The sequence below is a fragment of the Anomalospiza imberbis genome, chromosome Z (genome assembly GCF_031753505.1).
Source record: "Anomalospiza imberbis isolate Cuckoo-Finch-1a 21T00152 chromosome Z, ASM3175350v1, whole genome shotgun sequence".
NCBI lineage: Eukaryota > Metazoa > Chordata > Aves > Passeriformes > Viduidae > Anomalospiza > Anomalospiza imberbis.
This window is the reverse complement of record NC_089721.1, coordinates 25834412-25842360: the sequence shown is the minus strand read 5'-3', so window position 1 is coordinate 25842360 and position 7949 is coordinate 25834412. Positions and strand designations below refer to the sequence as shown.

Below are 7949 nucleotides of genomic sequence, written 5' to 3'. Positions count from 1 at the left end.
ACTTTTAAGCCTTTAGAAAAAACATTCAGCTAATCTTCTGGGCTCTGGTTCAGGAAAGAAACCTCCTAATGTTAAACATATGCCTTGGAATTGTAATTTAAGGCAAGGGATCTGAAATGCATGTTTCTACTAAAGACTGTAATTAAATGTTGCCCTAGATAGGGCTGCATTCTGGATTTGGGCATTAATGAGTATGTCCAGGGACAAACAATAGGTACTTTTTAGATTTGCATTATCTTTACATCACTTACCATTTGCAGCAGCTTATGTCCAAACACAAGAGCACACATATAGTGGAAGTTAAGCTGTGCTTATACATGAAAGAAAACAGTGTTGACTGAAAGGTAGCCAAAGGTATGGCCGCACCTTGCTGTTTACAGAGAGATTAATAGATTTTGGGCCTTAGTTCTTTAAGATCTTTAGAGTTCTTTTGAGAGACCTAACTCCCTTAAACATTCACTGCATTTAAGGGCATTCAGTGCTTTGCAGGATTAGTTCCAGCTACACCATTTTGAAAAATCTCTTTGATACTTGGTGGTGATATGTGAAGTTTGTAGCATCACTTTTTTACTATTTTTATTCATGCATAGAGCACAGCCACCTCAAGCATGTTCATATGTCTAAAAGTGAGATGAAAACACATATTCTGTGTTAAGAAAAATTTCCAATTATTTCTAAAGCTTTGAGGACAGAGCTTTAGAACACATTTTTGGGCTGTGTCTGCAAACAAGTAATGAAGGCAATGTTTGCTGTGTACTACCTGTAGCAGTGGGTACATACGTTAGAAAGTTGGAGGGGTCAAGTCACTAGCTGGTATCACCTTTCTCAAAAACAGGAGAGGTTTCCCAAGTCCTTTAACTGGAGGCATTTGTTACATGATATCTCCAGTGGTCTTCCAAGTGTCAGCTGTAACATAACACTTTTCAACTAAGACAATAAATTGGCTTAAATTTAGCAGGAAAAAGACACCTGGCTCTATACCAGGTCTCATAAGTAATAAACAAAACATTACCAAAAGGGGAAAAAAAATTAAAATAATTGAAGTCAGAAAATCATTTACAAATTCCACGCCTCTGCCCCTGCCCCCCTTCCCTATTTAGGACTTTTTTTTTTCTTTTTTTTTTTTTTTTTCCGTTTCCTCATCAGGTGTGCTGATGGAAACCATGGGTATGAAGCTCCGATAATTGTCCCGGATTCCTGAGCCCTCCGTCCTTCAGCGGTGCCAATAATGAAGACAGAGGAGAGAGAGAGGCCGTAATGTGCCTGCCTGCCTGGAATGCAGCCGGAGCTGAAAGCTGACACCAGTTCGCTGGAAAAGGACTTGCGAGCAAAAGGCTGTCTCCAAGACAACAGAGTATTTTCCCTGTGATGCATTTAAACAGTGGGGTTAAAGTTCTATGAAAGCAACAGCTGTTGTAAAAACATTGTATTAAATATGCTTAGAACTGTAAAACGCGTGCTCCTCATGTTGCACTTTGCTCAATACAAATGTGGAAACTTGTGGTATGTCTGAGGGAGAGTTTCTGCTCTCTCAGAGGCTGTTTTATACATGTCATACTCCATTTTCAAACTTTTCCTGCTGAGATAGCTTCTTCCTCAGACCATTTTTCTTTTAAGTTGACTTTCAAGTTAAAAGCTAATGACTAAAGCATGACTGGGTCTACTCCTTTTTTTACCCTTTTAAACTATGCCTTTTGCTTGAAAACTTAGCTTCCACTATATGTGTGCTCTTGTGTTTGGACATAAGCTTTGATATAAATGAAGCTTGCTTATCCTGCTGCCACATGTACACGTGGCACAGCTATCATTTGCAGTTCAGACTCATCGACACTAGTATTTTTCCATCACAAGAGAGCAATCTCCTGCAATGCTTTCCTGTTACTGACTTTGCTAAACTCTTGGGAGAAACTTTCCGCGTGTAAAGCAGATAAAATATTACCAACTTCAAAAATCAGAGGCTGGCAAAACAACTGACTGCTTCAAGGCTATTCTCTCCTGTTATTTTGCAATTCTTAGAGGCTCTTTAAACAGTTACATAGCAGGGCTGTAGGATGTCAGTTCCTGTCTTTAAATCTCTGCTGTACTTATAGAAAGTTAGATTTTGGAGACTGATATACTATGGCCTGGGTTTTTTATGATTTTCTGTTTCTGTTTCACTGCATTATGTCCTCCACCTTGAATTATGTCTTTTCACTAGAGATTTTTTTTTCTTTTTTTCTGACAAAAAATAGGTTGGTTTTATTCCTTTTCCAGAGGTACTTAAAATAAATAATGTGAATATTTAGTGAATTTTCAAGCCTACTGGATCTGAGCCCATTCAGGCAATGTGAACCTGCCCATCCCTAGTAATAATACTAATAGGAAATTATTCTTCCACCCAAATCAATTTTCAACATCTGCAGATAGCTTGTCCTAATACATTTGGCAATGACACCAAGAAAAGCTTCTCCATCCTTCACCTAGCAGCTGCCGTCATCACAACAGTCCAGCTGCAACTGAGATGGCTAAACATTTCTGCAAAGCTGTTTGAGTTTGTTTCAGGAATCCCAGGAAAGAGAGCATGAGAGGAAGGTGTTTGCATATGTGGACTCACAAGTATGCCCATGAGGGGAGCAGGAAAATATTGCAAATCACACTCTTCCCCACCTCTTAAAACATATTCAACTTATTAAAATAATCAATGTGAAGATTAATTTTGACCATATGAATGTATGTGTGGGAAAAACATGATTTTAAATATGTTGTGTTTTGGAAAAGGACATTCAAACATATGCATGAACACATACATAGACAGAGAGAGATCTCAGTATCTGGGCTGGATTTACTTCCATGTACTTGAAGGTACAAACTTCACTTAAATTCTATGTCTGTTGGAACCCAGCAAAACAGGAGTTGTGGGCTTTTACTGCTGACAGAGTCCATGTGTATAGGATTATACTGTTGTCCCACTTCATGCTAGAGACTGGATCTTCATATTTTGTTGAATTTCTGCCTGGAAACACAGGACCCATTCATCTTCAGCAGGAAAAGCCTAAGCTGCTTCAGCAGTTTTGAGAATCTCAGCCTAAATAATTTTAACTGATCAGAAGAGAAAAAGTTATCTTATTTGAGACAGAGTCAAAATGACAGATTTCAGATGAAGCTTTGGATGATCAGCACTGTTTTCATGTGACTTCTACAGGGGCAAAAACCCTGGGATAGTCAAGAAAATCCTCTCAATTATGGAAACTAAACATCCTCATGAGGAAGGGAGGCTTTCAAAACGCTCTTTCAAGAATTCAGCTAGAGGAATTGGGTGGGTTGAATATCTGTTCAGTACCAGCTGGTGTGTGGAAGCAACCTCTGAAGCAGCACAAATGACAGCCCCTTGTCCATTTTGATTTGTGCTCATTACAGATTTTAAAAATGTTTTCCCAACCACCTCTTCTTGATTCCTCTGTCCCCATGAAATGTGTGGCCACCAGGGAAACATCTTCAAGTTTAATAACCAGAAGGCATTGCAATGCCCTCATTACCAGAAGGCTGTAACCAGTGAAGATCATTTTATTTAGTTGAGATACTTCCAAACATCAGGTTTCCTTCAAATTTCTTTTTCAATATTTTCTCTCAGCTCCAGACGTTGAGGGCCAGATCTTGAAACAGAGCCTGTGACTGGCAGTATTGCAATATGCAAGATGGAAGAGGAAGAATTTCTGTCTCCAGGGGGAGGCAAAGAATAGAAAACACTTATAATTAAGGGGTTGAAATAACCCCTGTGCCTAAAATTCTCACTTCTGGGGAGAGCTGTTAGCAATATCATTACAAAATTGTTCTTCAGATGAAGAGTGTGATTGTTGTTGCTTTGCTTCTGGTCCTTGCAGAAGTCACCAGGGGATTCACCACTGGCTGACAACACATAGCAATAAGTGTAATTTAAAGCTTTGAATCGTGTGAGTCTATCAGACAGGGGAGTAAGAGATATGGGGTTTAAAAATACAGCTACAGAGACAATATATGCATTTAATTCAAAGGGAAGATTTTAAACAAGCGTATCTATAAAAATAAGTGGCTGATTCCCAACAAAGCTAAAACCTCAATTCCATGATGAACCCATTATCCCACTCTTGACCAGTACACAATTCTTGGTTGTATATCAGAAAAAAGACGTACTTTCCTTAAGCCTCAACCTATATTAAATCCTATTGTTACAGCATTCACCACAACAATAGCCCTTTGGAGCACTCAAAATGCCTGGCTGTCAATTAGGTTACTATAAGGAAGGAACAGGACATTGTTTACATCACAATGCAGCATCAATGAAGGTATATACATTAGCCAGATGAATGCATTCTGCCGTGTTTCAGTAAAGCCAGTGCAATCAATGCTGACAATGAATATCAAGCAGGTCTCTTGCAACATACTGTGCAGGTATCAGACTGCGCACTGTATCTGGGTGACCAGTATAACTCAACAAGTGGTGTGCTCCACAGATTGGTAATGTTTTGGAGGCCTTTGCTTCAGGGGAAAGCTGTGGATGGGAGGAGGGCTTCAAAGATACCTAACAGCCTGGCACTGACCCATTAAAAATAAGGAAGCAGTTTCATACAGCCTAACCATTTGCCTTTGTTATTAGGAAATAAATCAGCCTTTGTTTTTTCAGGACAAAGTGAAGGAATGTCATTATGACTTATAAATTGTGCGCTTACAAAACAATCAGGAAATCTTCCGATTTAAATCTGAATAACTTTAATTGTTGGGAATTTAAACTTTAGTCTATTGAGTGAAACAAATGCTTAAATAGAGCTCTTCATTGAAATTCTGTGTTTGAGCTAAAACTTGCATTAAAAAAAAACCCCAAAACTAACAAACAAACAACTGTGAGGCTGGTAAAAGACTGAACAAATCTTACAGTTGCACTATTTAATGCCTTTTGACTGAAGCTGAGATGAAAACACAGCTGACAAAGTGGCAAATTAATGTGGTTGGTAGGGCTTTATTTATGCCATTCCAAATGTATTCAGAGAGTTATTTCCATCTCATGCCACTATACAGTTTCCTTAAGTCTATCTGGAGTCTCAGTCCTGAACATAGCAGTGCACCGGTAGTTAACACAGGAAGACAAAAACACTGAAGTCAAACATATGCAGACTTCCTTGCTTTCTCAGAGAATAGCAGCAAACATACAGTGCTTGCTCAAAGTTATCAAAGTTTGCCCACAGAATTTGTTATGTCATTGAGGTAAACTGTCACCAGAGGATACAAGGAAAAATGACACACCACAGCTATGGTCATGATGAAGAGACTAATTTATTTCCTCTGACTCCAATCATTTATAGTTCTCAAAAGGTGCCAGTGGATTGGAAGGTGAACGTGCCACCTCTCCAACGACACTGGACAAACTACCAGTACATCAAATTTCTCCACCTCTATGAAAGAATGCAAAACAATAGATTGTTTACAGAAAGTTGTGTGCAAAAGTTTTCTACAAGAATGTAAACTCAGAAGGCTTTAGAAAATCTTAAAAAATCAGGGCGACAGTAAACCTCTCTGACCTGATGTCAGCTAGGTCAAGCAAAGTCTAGCTGAATAAATGGTAAAATTTTGGAGAAACATATAGAAGTGTTGTACTGATTTTATGTATGACTAAAAGCAAATTCTCCATTTACAAAAATGTCCTGTCACTAGGCAGAGGAGCTGGCATCATCTATCTGGCAGTTAGAGCTGCAGGCTCAGAAATGATCTGTGAATAATCTCAGCACTCTGATAGCTATGATGTTATTGGCATTTTCATGGTGTAAGAACCTTACCACTGCTAGAATTTCCTTTTTCCAGCCTTTATCTCTGGCTAAGCTCCACCCCTCAGGATTTTCACACTGTCCCTTCTCAGAGATGACCTCTCTTCCACCTCTGACCTCTTTCAGAGTTTTCACCCTTGATTTAATAATTGATTTATGATGTGCCTGTGAAAGGGTCAAGCCTACTTTTACGGTTTGCTTAAAATATTTCTTTTTTGGGTAGATACAGAAGTGGTGCTTCATAAGTGCTAAGTAAATAAACTAAAGATTGGAGACAGCTTCCCTTTTCTGCTAACTACTAAATGTCTCTAAAACTCTTTGTAACAAGTGTTTACCAAGTATTCAAACAAATTAACTGATAACTGTAATAATTTTGTGCCTAATGAAATGTGTCAAGGGTTTAGGATTTCCAAAAAGAGTAATTTCAAATTAAGTTGTCTCACAGTTCAGTGAAAAGGCAATGCTAAAGATAATTCAAGGACTTGTATATGTAATGGGCAGGAAGTCTATTTTTCTTTTAGTTTGACAGATTGATCTTCCACAGGAAAAAAAAAAAAAAGAAAATAAAAAGGCAAAAAAGCTACTAGGCACAAACTTTCATTGTCTCTAGCCTCCCTGTGCCAAAACTCAATTGAGGTGGCATCAGAACTGCAGGACCAATTAATCACCTCAAAGGCAGATTTTATTCTTCTGTTTCACTTATCCATTATTCTTTACATGCACCATAATTCTGCCTGCAAATTCAGTTGTGTTTTTTTATGTGGTCCTCATAATTCAATGTATCTAAAAATCAAAACTGCATATATTTAGATATTAAAAAATCTATCAGATACTCGTGATGGCATTTATGAAATTCTATGTGCTGACTAGATGACTATCCTCCTTGCCACACATCATACCACACATGAAGCCATTTGAAAATATGAAGAGTGTGTTTTGAGGCTCTCTGTGTCAAATTGAAGTGTGCATCAATGTTTTCTCTAGAAACTTTCTCCATAAATGTGTCTCTGCAAGCTAACTGGTACCAAGTGATATTTTAGCAATGCCACAAAAGACATTGTCTTGGTTTCTTAAATGTACTGATTGTTTTTTCCTAGACATTAAAAACTTGATTTACTCTCCTGACAATTTTAATAGGGAAAGAGAGAGTGGTTTATTGCTGAACATCTTTCATTTTCACATTTCCATGAAATGCTACCAAAGTAAAAAAAACTACCAAGTTAACACCTAGCATTCTATGTGGTTTGAATAGCAAAGCTCAGACAGGCCAAATGTAGATGATATATCTCTCTGTGTAATTAGAAAAAAAGTACCAAATTGTTATATTGCTTCTGTGGTTTCAAAGTATAGCCATATGCCAAGAGCTGGAAGGGGTAGACAACAGATGAAGAACCTCCAGGCCTCACTCAGTCTTGTTGGCAATGTGCTCACTGCTAACCACTGGTCCAGAAAGAAAATGCCCATTTCAGTCTGTTTCATGCTTGCCACCTTGCTGAAGCCAGAAAAGAATGAGATGTAGCTTTATTCCCGTCCAGCCTATCTAGGAAGAGAACAGAGGATCAGACAAAGCAGAACAGAGGGTTTGAAAGAATCATCTCCCAGACACAAAGACTGCTGTTAGGACTGGACACTGTCTGCCTTGTCACCATCTACCTGTGTAATCACCAGGCACAATGAAGTCTATTCATTAAAGGCCCTACTCAGGGCTCCTTTGGCATGCTTAACACTTCTGCAGACTTAGAAGGATCTTCGAAGTGTTCAAAGAATAAAAGACTGGACACTATTTATAGTTTTGCCAATGCTGGTAGGGTGGCTGCAATCCTATATTCCTTTCTCAGCCCATGCTCAGCCTTGAGCTGAATGAATAGCAAAAATAAATAAATAATAATAATGAAAAAATGACCCAATGAAAGCACTGCCTTTGTTTCTGTCCTGAACATGGAGCAGTGCCACTTCTTACATGCTAGTGTTCAGAAAACAGCTTTTGATCTTGAAAGCTTTCTGCTTGTTTTACTCCTTTTACATTTATCACCCCTTAATTTAATTTACAAGATGCAAATTACTCTTACTCCTCTTGCTCAGATCATTTAAACTAGCATATCAGTGAGCTGATAGGCCATCAAGTAAAAGAGTTTGGAAAAAAGTTTAAAAAAAAAGAAAAGAGCTGAAAATACT

At 38.3% G+C, this 7949-nt stretch overlaps 1 long non-coding RNA gene across 1 annotated transcript; it reads right to left on the bottom strand.

The window, feature by feature from the left end:
- Window positions 1-2803: 2803 nt before the first annotated feature.
- LOC137464968 (uncharacterized) lies at window positions 2804-4247 on the bottom strand. Its single transcript, XR_010994511.1, has 2 exons — window positions 4167-4247; window positions 2804-2992 (listed from the first exon to the last, which is right to left on the bottom strand). It is a non-coding gene; the product is annotated as an uncharacterized lncRNA (long non-coding RNA).
- Between the last annotated feature and the right edge of the window lie 3702 nt (window positions 4248-7949).